At 42.8% G+C, this 9,723-nt stretch overlaps 1 non-coding gene across 1 annotated transcript; it reads right to left on the bottom strand.

Annotated features, from left to right (window-relative positions):
* Nucleotides 1–9,383: 9,383 nt before the first annotated feature.
* Nucleotides 9,384–9,465, bottom strand: trnas-gcu (transfer RNA serine (anticodon GCU)). The gene has a single exon. It is a non-coding gene; the product is annotated as a tRNA-Ser (tRNA).
* Between the last annotated feature and the right edge of the window lie 258 nt (nt 9,466–9,723).

Below are 9,723 nucleotides of genomic sequence, written 5' to 3'. Positions count from 1 at the left end.
TGTTTGTAGATAGGGCAATGGGATCACCTGTACTGTGACATGAACCCAATAACCATGGGTACCGAATTTAGCTATCAGTTTCTGTGGGGGCACTTTTAGCTGCTGCCTGTTCTGAAGACCGCCTTGGAGGATTGTTACCCGAAGATCCGAGGTCGAATGTCCTGGATCACTGAAGTGCTCTCCAACTGGGAAGAGGCACACCTGTCTGTTGATTGATGCGTTGCGCCCATTCTGTTGTTGTAGCCTCTGCTCAACTTCACCAATGTCCCATGTATTAAGGCATTCTTGCCTGCAGCGTGTTTTTTTTTAGATTAGTGTCAGTCTAAACATTATGGCATGGGTGCAGCACACAGGGACAAACACTTTCAACATATTATCTGTGCTGACACTAATCGGTAAAGTCCACCTGAGAATGTAACTGTCAAAAGGAAGTTTTCCGATTTACATAAGAAAGAAATGAACATAACATAATCATTCTAACAGATGGAAGACTTAACAAGCAATCAAGGTATTTTTCAATGTATAATTTCAGTGACATTACACTGTAACCTTTCGCTATAAATTCTTTATCTTACCACTGTGTACTCCACAGCTACCTGATGAAGGAGCAGCTCTCCAAACGCTATTGCTTCCATTAAACCTGTTGGACTATGACCTGGTGTTGTGTGATTTTTAACTTCGTATTAGAATGCGGATCTCACAATTAAAATAGAGATGAAGAAGCATTTATTCTCTCAGACAGTTCCGTATCAGTGGACTTTCTTGTAGCAGAAGGCTTTTGAGGAACTGTCATTAGGTGTAATGAGGCTGAGATCGGCAGATCTTCAAACAGCAAAGACATCAAGCGTTATGGAGAAAGGCAAGAAAGCGGAGTTCAAGGTTATCAGATCAAATATGAAACCATTCAATAGCGGAGTAGACGTGATGGTCTGAATGGTGTCTATCTTTTCCTAAAATTGTTGGCCTTAATATGAAGCTGCAAAACCGACTTGAGTAAAATGTGCCAAATTTAAAAAAGCGTGTTCCCCCGGAGCACTGAGCCGAGGTGAAATGTACAAAGAACAACACACAAAGGGCAGACAAAATTGGGTAATTGATCCGTAGTGATCAGTATACCAAGGTAAACAGGAAAACCGATGTTCATTATCTACATTGAACCTGGCTTCACGAGGTATGTAGTTAACTCTCACAAACCACTATTCCCCTTCTATTTTCCTGACGCCCCCTCCGTTCTTGTTTTAAACTGATTGAACGTCAGGCAATTGCTGATGACATTGCTGATATGGAACTGTAGCATATAGAACATAGAACATTACAGCGCAGTACAGGCCCTTTGGCCCTCGATGTTGCGCAGCCCTGTCATACTAATCTGAAGCCCATCCCATCTACACTATTCCATATACGTCCATATGCCTCTCCAATGACGACTTAAATGCACTTAATCTTGACGAATCTACCACCGTTACAGGCAAAGCATTCCATGCCCTAACTACTCTCTGAGTAATGAAACTACCTCTGACATCTGTCTTACACCTATCTCCCCTCACTTTAATGTTGTGACCCTCGTGTTTACCGTCCCCAAACTTGGAAAAAGACTCTCTATGTCCACCCTATCTGACCCTCTGATTATCTTGTATGTCTCTATTAAGTCACCTCTCAGTCTTCTCTCCAACGAGGACAGCCTCAAGGCCCCCAGTTATTCCACTTAATACATTCCTTCCATACCAGGCAACATGCTAGAAAATCCCCTCTGCACCCTTTCCAAAGCGTCAACATCCTTCATATAATGCGGTGACCAGAACTGTTCACAATACTTCAAATGTGGCCATACCAGATCTTTGTACAGCTGCAGCATATCCTTCGGATTCCAGAACTCAATCCCTCTATTAATAAAGGCCAAAACAATGTTTTCCTTCTTAACAACCCTGTCAATCTGGGTGGCAACTTTCAGGGATCTGTGTACATGGACACCGAGATCTCTCTGCTCATCTGCACTCCCAAGAATCTTACCATTAGCACAGTACTTTGCATTCCGATTACTCCAGCCAAAGTGAATCACCTCACACTTGTCCACATTAAACTCCATTTGCCACCTCTCAGCCCAGCTCTGCATCCTATCTATGTCTCTCTGCAACCTACAACATCCCTCGTCACTATCCACAACTCCACCGACCATAGTTTTGTCCGCAAATTTACTAACCCACCCTTCTAAGCCCTCATCCAGGTCATTTATAAAAATGACGAATAGCAGTGGACCCAACATCGACCCTTGCAGAATGCCGCTAGTAACTGGACACCAAGATGAATATGTTACATCAACGACAACACTCTGTTTTCTTTCAGGGAGCCAATTACTGATTCAAACTGCTATGTCTCCCACAATCCCATTCCTCTGCATTTTTTATAATAGCTTACTGTGGAGAACCTTATCGAACACCTTGCTGAAATCCACATACAGCACATCAACCTGATTACTCTCATCCACCTGTTTGGTCACTTTTTCAAAAAAACTCATAAGATTCATTAGGCACGACCTACCCTTTACAAAACCGTGCTGACTGTCCTGATCAGACTATTCTTTTCTAGATGATTATAAATCCTATCTCTTATAACCGTTTCCAACGCTTTACCAAAAACTGAAGTGAGACTCACTGGTCTGTAATTACCAGGGTTGTCTCTACTACCCTTCTTGAACATTTGCTATCCTCCAGTCCTCAGGCACTATTCCTGTAGACAATGATGATTTCTACATCAATGGCACAGGCTCGGCAATCTCTTCCCTTGCTTCCCAGAGGATCCTAGGAGAGATCCCATCAGGCCCAGAGGACTTGTCTATTTGCACACTCTGCAGTATTTCTAATACCTCTTCCTTGTGAACCTCAGTCTCTTCTAGTCTAGATGCAAGTATCTCTGTATCTTCCTCACCAACATTTTCATTTTATATAGTGAACACTGTCGAAAAATATTTATTTAGTGTTTCCCCATGTCTCCTCTGACTCCACACACAACTTCCCACTATTATTCTTGATTGGCACTAATTTAACTCTCGTTATTCTTTTATTCCTGACATACCTATGGAAAGCTTTAGGATTAACCCTGAACCTATCCGCCAACAACTTCTAATGTCTCCTCCTGGCTCTCATGTCTCCTCCTGGCTCTTCTGAACTCTCTTATTAGTTCATGCAGGGAAACGATTCTGTCTGCTGCACATCATTTGGCTTCAAAATATCAGGCAGTATTTCATATTGATTACTGTAAACGTTAACCTTTAACAAGCCATGACAGTGAAATCACTGAATCCTCATTACTATACTACCAGGGAAGACTTCTGTTAACATCACCCTGGACACCATGAGATTCGCCATTCTATTCTCACATCTTTCTGTGCGTGATCCCCTCGGCCCTATTCCGGTCTTGTTGGTTGGTTTACAACACTGAGGATATCCAATCATCTTTGCATTTCAGTTTCTAAAGGATGAGACCTTCTCTCTGAGCTGGCAATGTGCTTGCTCAGTGGATATATCACTGTCCTTGTAAACGAGAAAATTGTTTATAATAGGCCATTCTTGTTTTTCATTCCAAGAACTTGAGGTAAACCGTTCGGCAGGACAGGAAATATCGGGCGTGAGCAGTGATCAGGTTTGGCAGCAAGAACGAGGTGAGTTAGTATAAACTACAGAGTAATGGGGAAACAATGGGCAAGGAACACTGGGATGGGAGGGGCTGAATGCTTCCTTTCTTTGCTGTAACCAGACATTGGTGTTGAACTCTGAAATGGGACAACATCAGACAAGTCGGTGAAATCTTACTTTCTGCTTGTTTTCTCCCGAGGCCTGTGTCACACTTGGGGAAATGTGCCTGCGTGCTTCAGTCTATGGGTAAAAATGGGGTTCAGTTCCCATCTCAAACTTCAATCCCATTTATTGTATTTTACGAGATTAAAACGTTCCAGAGAAATTAACATTCATGTGAAACATCAGAGCTTACAAGGTCACCGACCAAGTGCTGGGAAATGAGATGAAGGTCCCCATTTCTGTGCTGTAAATACTCAGTAATTCAATCATTTTTGAGTGGAACCATATCTGCAGTGACATAATTCCAAAAACCGTGTTATGAAGAAACGGTGCAACTGCTTCTGCCCTCATCCCTGGTGGTCTAGTGGTTAGTATTCAGCGCTTTCACTGAGTGGCCTGGGTTTCATTACCGTTTAGGAAATCAGGACCTCTTGTTCCTGATGCAGAGAGCGCAGCTCTACCAGGAATCTGTTTCATGCCTTAGATCAGTCAATACCCCAGCTCATCAAAGAAGGGAATTGTGCCTCCCCTCTCTCTGCACAGTCGGACAGTTAATCCTTCATTATCCTCTGATTCCACTTTCCAGAGAATTTCAAAATATTGTCAAAACTGAGTCTCAGCTATTTCTTTTCTGTGCTTTTCATACAGAGGAGCTGCAGCGATTGAGTGGGTTGGTTTCTGAAAACGAAACGTACCTATGAGCAATGTATTGGGCTATTCCAGGATTGCCTTCTCTGACGGCGCTGGGACATGACCGGTGTTGTCTTTGATATGGAAGTGCCAGTGTTTGAGTTGGATAGACAAAGATAAAAATTACACAAAACCAGGGCAGAGTCCAGCGTTTATTTGGAAGCACTAGCTTTCGGAGAGCCGCTTCATCATCTGGTGGGTGTTTTTCTGCAGAAACGTGGTGTGTGTGTCAATATGCGCGATCTTTTGGAAGATCATCTGGACTTTAACCGACCATTCGTGGTGTCGACGGTATCCATGACGTGGAGGTGTTGGTGTTGGACTGGGGTGAATACATTTAATAATCACACAAAGCCATTTTAGATTCCAACAGTTGACAAACATCTGATGAAGAAGCAGTGCATGGAACACTGCTGCTTCCAAATACGTATGTTCGATACAATCTGGTGCTGTGTGATTTTTACTCTGACAACTCTTGGTGGTGTTTAACTGGTCGAAGACAGTGAAAGCATTTACGTTCGTGGAGATGAAAATTTCAAATATTACCCATCTCAGCATAACAACAATTATTAGGTTGGATTTGTGATCAATCTCCATAATGCGCTTGCGGACAGTAAAAGTCGAACCTACCACCATCTGATCCGTAGCCAGCTATACAAATGGTTGTACCAGCGGCCAGATGCACAGCTGCGATTTTACTTGCTGCAGAGCTGTGGGGTTAACAATGACATGAGCAATAGCAGTAACAATCACAAGATGAACAAAGAACAAAGATAATCGCCATCGTTGATTTACTTCAAATTGTCCTCAAAAAATCGACCATTCACAATCTGATCAGCCAGTCAATGAGGTCACTGATGATCTTGGAAATTGCAAATGACTTTGCTACGTTTTCACCATAATTTGAGGTAAACTCCAGCCTAATCATAACATCGCATATTCCCATTAATTTTCAGCTTTAGATTACGTTAATGACCTGTCCGTATTTGCAGGAAATGAGTGAAAACGTCCTTCCGGTGATGTAATCCAGTGCAGAGTCGGCCAGAAAAGAAAAGACAAAGATATGAAACATCACTCCCACTTCTCTCTGTACCAATGAGTTTTCCTGAGTTGAATATTTGCAGGACTTGTCTTTACTATCAAAAGAATTAATTATTTTTCCGGGAAAGATTCTTCATAAATCAATTAAACCTGAGGTGTTGAAACATATTTTACTTTAGATTAAAATAGTTGAATATCCTTTCCCCCAGCCTAATATCCCAATCCTCCCTCCTCTTCCATGTAAATACAAGCTGTTCTAGGTGATGTTGGAGCTCCCAACCTGACGTTCCAAATCTCCTTGCTGCTCCATGTCAATAGAAGCGGCTCAACTTGAAGTTGGAGCTCCCAGTCTGATGTCCCAATGCTCCCTGCTCCATGTCAGTAGAAGTGGTGAAGTTCAGGTTAGATCTACCACTCTGATGTCCCAATGCTCCCAGCTGCTACATGCCGTTAAACGCTGGTCCTTGTGAGGTTGGAGCTCCCAGTCTGATGTACCAATGTTCCCTCATCCATGTCAATAGAAGCAGTCCAGTTCAGGTTGGATCTATCACTTTGATGTCCTAATGCTCCCTGTTGCTACATGTCATTAAAAGCTTCTCCAGGTGAGAGTGGAGCTCCCATATGGATCTCGCAAAGCTTCCTGCTCCATGTCAACTGAAGCTGCTCCAAATGAGGTTAGATCTTGCATTCGGATGTGCCAATGCTCCCTGCTGCTCCATGTCAACAGAAGCTGCTCCAGGTATGGATGGAACTCCCAGACTGATGTCAAAATACTCCCTGGTCCACGTCAAAAGACGCTGCTCCAGATGAATTGGGAGCTCCCATCCCTGGCAGATCACATACATCTATACCATCATAGAAATACTGCCCACTGAACATTTCCAGCAGTGGAGCCATTGGTGGAATATCCGCATCATGAGAACCTAATATTATTTTTAGTCACCACCGACTCATTATTTCCAAAAGTCATTCTTTCTTAAACCTTATTTAGCATGTGCATACTGCAGTCAATCCGAAGTAAGATAATGGTGCTAATTGATGTATGCTTAATAAAAATTACATCCTATTTTTCATGTTGAGTAACTGCGACTTAGCAAGGACAATGTTGATATTGAAATCACACTTTTATTCCAGATGAGAGAATGTGGTTTGCGTTATTTAAAATGAACTAGTTCACTGTGTAAAATGATCAAATAGATCTCAATTTCAAAACAACATTGGTAACGTTGTCATCCATCTTGAAATGTGGTGTCTTCTTCTTTCAACCAGACGGGTATTATAACGAAAAGTCTATTAATGATATGCGTATAAAGACACTTTAATCGCAAGGTTTGTGAAGGTTTGTAGCTCAGGTTGAGGTTTAGGGTGTAGGTTTGCTCGCTGAGCTGTAGGTTTGATATCCAGACGTTTCATTACCTGGCTAGATAAAATCATCAGTGGCGACCTCCAAGTGAAGCAAAGCTGTTGTCTCCTGCTTTCTATTTAGATCTTTCTCCTGGATGGGGTTCCTGGAGTTTGTGCTGATGTCATTCCCTGTTCGTTTTCTGCGTGGTTGATAGATGGCATATAGATCTATGTGACCGGACTACCAAAAATCCATACACCAGGAGACCCCCTCAGACCCATAGTCTCATTACCCGGGTCACCAACTTACAGACTGGCCAAAGAACTGCACGCAAGACTGAAATTCCTCATAGAAGAGTCACAGCACTCCATCGACTCCACCCACGAATTCCTAAAAATCATCTAAAATACCAAAATAGAGGAAGACGAAGCAATGATCTCATTCGACATAACAGCATGTTCACCTTCATCAACATCGACCTGGCAAAGGAAACACTTACCACACTTTTAGAAGAGAACATCACACATACCAACCACCATCAATCACATTACCAATGAAGACATCATGAAGATTGTGGACCTGTGCCTCACCACCCACTTCACTTTCAACAACATAGTCTACAAACAAACCAACGGCACACCCATGGAATCTCCGCTATCAGGATTCATAGCAGAAGTGGTAATGCAAAGACTAGAACAAGCAGCCCTACCAACAACCAAACCAAAATCTGTGTCCACTACGTAGATGACACCTTTGTCATCACAAAACGAAACAAGATAGAAGAGACATTTAACATCAACAACACACTCACCGCATAAAGTTCACCAAGGAGGAAGACACCGACAGCAAACTCGCATTCCTGAACGTCACAGTAGAAAAAAAGGGCAACGGAGAACTACAAACCTGCGTATACAGAAAACCGACAAACACTGACCAAATACTTAACTACACCAGCAACCATCCGAACACACACAAACAAAGCTATATCAGAACACTATTCCAACGAGCCACCACACACTGCAGAACAGACGAACTTCGAAAAACAGAGGAGAACCACCTATACAACGTATTCGGGAGGAATAGATACTCAAAAAATACAGTCCGCAGATTGCTCAAGAACAAACCACGAGAAGCAGACCAATCACAGCCAGAAACCCTAACCACCTTACAATACATCAAAGAATTTTCAGAAATGACAGCCAGACTACTAGGACCCCTCGGAATCCTAGTAACACACAAACCCACCAACACTCTCTAACAAAAACTAACAATCTTAAAAGACCCAGTACGACCCATGGACAAAACGAACGTCATCTACAAAATTCCATGCAAGGACTGCGACAAACACTACGTTGGACAAACAGGAAGAAAGTTAGCCACCAGGATATACGAACACCAGCTAGCCACAAAAAGACACGACCTACTCTCCCTTGTAGCCCGACACACGGATTAAAAATACCACCATTTCGACTGGGACAACACATCTATCCTGGGATAGGCTAAGCAAAGACATGCCAGAGAATTCCTAGAGACCTGGCACTCCAACCACAATGCCACAAACAAACACATAGATCTAGATGCCATCGATCAACCCTGCAGAAAACGAACAGGAAATGACATCACCACAAACCCCAGGAACCCCATCCAGGAGAAAGATATAAATAGAAAGCAGGGGACAACAGCTTCACTTCTCTTGGAGGTCACCACTGATGATGATGTTACCTAGCCAAGTAATGAAACGTCTGGATATCAAAGCTACAGTTCAGCGAGCAAACATAAACCCTACATTTTAAATCATTTTTTAATGTTTATGTTGCATGAATCTGCGGTTATTGATCCACAGTTTAGTTTCACTCACTAGAGGAAACATGTTGATTTCTCCAGTTGTTCACAGTTCAATGTGATGCATCCAGTGTGTGCATAACGAGAGGGGGCTTACTTCCCACATCTTGAATTTATCTGTGCCTTATGTCCAGTATTTATCAACGGCGAGAGCAAGGGGCGAGGGCAAGACCAATGTTTAAGTCTCTCCGTGCCCATGCACGGTGCCCACATCAGCAATTCACCACTGTGCATTTACAGCCAGTTCTCAGTTACCCTTATCCCACGCCCTGCCCCTTTTGAAATATCTCCATTATTTTGTGCTGTCTCACTGTGCTCTTCTCACCAGGATGAATTACTTCTACTCAACTTCCTCCACATTTCATCTGACAAAACATTCAATAAGATTCCCTTTGCATAAACATGCACTTCGCAGCTCTCGCTATTTGATTTTCCTGGATGCCTTTCATACGAAAAAACGTTCACAGGAACTTGACTTGAAAAAGAAAAACGCCCCCCTTTTCATTATCCCATTGCAACGACATTTCAATGCAGTTTAGTCAGCAGGCTGAAACTATTCTTTGAGATTTTGTAATAGCGGCAATGCATATAAGCTGACCATTGGAGTTCCAGTTTTAATAGGACAGCTGTGATCATCTGAAAACAGCACCATTGAAAGCTGTGGATGACAGCGACGAGAACGGGATTCGAACCCACGCGTGCAGAGCACAACAGATCAGCAGTCCATCGCCTTAACCACTCGGCCACCTCGTCGCCAGTACTGCATTGGCTATGACCTTATGAATAATTGAATTGCGTAAATTATGCAGAGCAGCAGACTTTTCTCGCTGGTATTGGTGAAATGTTAAATAACACAGTATGGTTCCAAGACTATGGTCTGACCCCTGGGATGTGGGACAAGTGCACTCCCACAGTCACACTATGCACATAATGATCTGAACAAAAATGAAGAAATGAATATGTATCAAGGTCTGTTGAATTCTGAGAAGATTTGAAATCAACGGAATGAAG

The sequence above is a fragment of the Chiloscyllium punctatum genome, chromosome 28 (genome assembly GCF_047496795.1).
Source record: "Chiloscyllium punctatum isolate Juve2018m chromosome 28, sChiPun1.3, whole genome shotgun sequence".
Taxonomy (NCBI): domain Eukaryota; kingdom Metazoa; phylum Chordata; class Chondrichthyes; order Orectolobiformes; family Hemiscylliidae; genus Chiloscyllium; species Chiloscyllium punctatum.
This window is presented reverse-complemented; position numbering and strand designations above follow the sequence as displayed.